Raw genomic sequence first — 3,506 nt, forward strand, 5'->3', positions numbered from 1 at the left:
TGGGTCTGGGAACTCGATCGAGTAGGTTCTGGGGGTCGTGTCTTTGTGTTTTGAAGTTTAGTACGTATGTTCATATCTACCCTTTCTTATATATGTATAGTTTCAAGATGCCGCCCAAGAGAACTGCTTTGTATGCGAGAGCTGAGCTTATGACCGTGGATGACATCGTTAAGATGTTAGAGCACCAGGATGCTCTTACTGAGACCCTAAAGAAAGTGAATGAGGACAAGAATAAGGATAAGGAGAAGGAGGTTGATCATTCAAAAATCAGCCTCTATATTGCGAGGTTTAACCCGAAAGAATACAAGGGAGTTGGGGAGCCTAATCTTCTTGATAGTTGGCTGAGAGAGATGGAGAACATATTAGACTTGGTTCATTGTCCTGATGAGATGAGAGTGGAACAGGCTGCGTTCTATCTGAGGGAGGCAGCAGGCAAGTGGTGGGATTCAGTGAAGGTGAGTGCTAAGGAGATATATACAAACCAGGGCTTACCTGCTATACCTTGGGAGGAGTTTCGTAGGGCTGTGAGGAAGGAGTTTGTACCGGAACATGTGAGGAGTAAGATGAGAGAAGAGTTTGATGGTTTTAAGATAAGCTGCTTTGAGATGTCGTGGGCCGACTACTACATTTGTTCAATGAGAAGTCTAGGTATCTTTGAGGATATGGGTTTGAGTGAGGAGAATCGGCATTGAGGTTTGAGAGGGGTTGACCCCTAAGATTATGGATAAGTTACCCGTGGGGATCCTTGCGATGTTAAGGAAGCTTATGAGAGGGCGGGAGAGCGGAGAGGTTGGTGGAGATGGCTCAGGAGAGGTTAGGTGGTGAGAAGAGGAAGTCTGAGAGCGAGGGTGGTGGCCAATCGAATCACAAGAAAGGCAACCACAATCCGTCTAAGGGATTTTCTTCGGGTCCGGGTTTAGTCTTTGGGGCTTCCTTTGGGCGTGGCCGTGGAAGTGTGAGTAATAGTTGGGGAGTTACTGCTATAGTTTGTGGTGGTGTAGGCCACAAGAGACATGAGTGCACAAGTGCACCGGGATCTTTCCGGAGACTGCGCAGAGTTTCGCGAGCAACAGACCGGGCTGGATCATGGCTAAACCGAGGAAGTCGAGTTACCGAGTGGAGGCAACCGCAATGGCGGTAATTCTTATCGAAACCACCAGCGAACAACAACAACAATCAAGGGTCGGGTGCTAAGCCGACCACCTCGGCCAAGATCTTGTCCAGGAGGTGGGCGGAAGACCGATGGCAAGTTATTCATGATGGAGAAGAAAGCGGTGAGGAAGATGCGCACGTTATCACCGGTACATTCCTTGTTAATGGTATTCCTACATTTGTTTTGTTTGATTCGGGGCTTCTCGGTCGTTTGTGTCTTGAGTCATGTCAAACGGTTAGGTTTGAGAGTATATGAGTCTGTTAGTGAGCAAGTTTTCATACCTTCGGGTGAGTCCGTATCGTGTGGGAGATTGTTAGAGATGTATCTTTGATAGTTGGGCAAGTTGATTTCCTGTAGACTTAGACTTGCTAGAGTTTCCTTTTAACGGTTTTGATATGATAGTTGGGATGGATTGGTTAGGAAAGTATAAAGCTAAGATAGACTGTCATCAAAAGAAAGTGTCCTTAAGAGGTCCTAAGGGTGTTAGTGTGTCTTATCGTGGGTTTCTAGTCAAACCCAAAGTTAAGTTGATTTGCAATTTGTTACCTTGAAGTCTTATCCGAGGAAGGGATGTCCTTTGATCTTGTGCCACGTGAGAGATGACCGGATAGAGAGTCCGACGGTTGATGAGATACGGTGGTGGGAGAGTTTGCGGATGTTTTTCCGAGAGGAGATTAGGGGTTGCCACCGAAGAGGGAGATAGACTTCTTTGTTGAGTTGAAGCCGGGGACGGGGCGGATCTCTAAGGCACCGTACCGTATGGGTCCTAAGGAGATGGAGGAGCATAGGAAGCAGTTGGATGATTTAATAGAGAAGGGGTACATTAGACCAAGTGTATCGCCTTGGGGAGCACCAATTCTGTTCGTGAAGAAGAAAGATGGGAGTTTGAGGTTGTGCATAGATTACAGGGAGCCGAACCGTGTGACGATAAAGAACAAGTATCCTTTGCCAAGGATAGATGACCTGTTTGATCGGTTGAGTGGTGCAACAGTCTTTTCTAAGATTGATTTGAGGTCGGGGTACCATCGGGTGAAGATTAGAGAGGTGGACATACCAAAGACAGCTTTCACGTCGAGGTATGGCCATTATGAGTATGTGGTGATGCCGTTTGGGTTGTCTAATGCGCCGGCTGTGTTTATGGATTTGATGAACAGAATCTTGAGACGAGTTTTTGGACCGTTTGTAGTGGTATTCATCGATGACATCTTAGTCTACTCTAAGACTAAGGAGGAGCATGAGGAGCATTTGAGAATCGTGTTGCAGACTTTGAGGGATCATGAGTTGTATGCTAAATTGTCCAAGTGTGAGTTTTGGTTAGAGAAAGTTGCTTTTCTGGGGCATGTGATCTCTAAAGATGGGGTATTTTGTGGATCCGGCGAAGATTGAGGCGGTGACAAAGACAAAGTGGGAAGCACAAGAAGAATGTTCTTTGAGGTTAGGAGTTTCTTGGGTTTAGTTTGGATACTACAGACGGTTCGTGAAAGATTTCTCCAAGATAGCTAGACCGATGACAGCGTTGATGAGGAAAGAGAACAGGTTTCGTTGGGATGAGAGTTGTGAGACGGCGTTCCAAACATTAAAGGAGCGTTTGACCACGGCTCATGTCTTAGCATTGCCTGAAGGGAGCGAGAACTTTGAGGTTTATACGGATGCCTCGAAGAATGGGCTGGGATGTGTGTTGATGCAGAATGGCAAAGTGATTGCCTATGCTTCTAGGCAATTGAAGCCTTATGAGGAGAACTACCCTACTCATGATCCGGAGTTGGGTGCGGTGGTGTTTACTCTCAAGATTTGGAGACATTACCTTTATGGAGCAATCTTTAAGGTATTTTCTGATCATAAGAGTCTCAAGTACATCTTCACGCAGAAGGAGTTGAACATGAGACAGAGGAGGTGGATGGAGCTGATTGGCGATTATGACATGGAAATCATCTACCATGAAGGGAAAGCCAATGTTGTAGCGAATGCTTTGAGTAGGAAGAGTGTACATTCCACGTATACAGCTCTATCTTTGATGAGGCCGAGGGATGAGGTAGCGAGTTTTGGGATACATATGATGCAGAAAGGAGATGCCATGGGTGATATGACAAGTACATCCGGAGTTTTATGATGATATTCGGGATAAGCGGGCTTTGGATCCTAAGATAGTGGAGTGGAGAGCTGGAGTAGAGAAAGGGACAAAGTGTCCGGTTTTCTATTCATACGAGATGATAGTTTGAGGTTTGATGGTAGGTGGTGTGTTCCTAATGATGAGGAGTTGAAAAAGACTATCATGACAGAGGCACATTGCACACCATATTCAGTTCATCCAGGTGGAGATAAGCTATACAAGGATTTGAAGAAAACGTTTTGG

Source organism: Silene latifolia, chromosome 3, assembly GCF_048544455.1.
Source record: "Silene latifolia isolate original U9 population chromosome 3, ASM4854445v1, whole genome shotgun sequence".
Taxonomy (NCBI): domain Eukaryota; kingdom Viridiplantae; phylum Streptophyta; class Magnoliopsida; order Caryophyllales; family Caryophyllaceae; genus Silene; species Silene latifolia.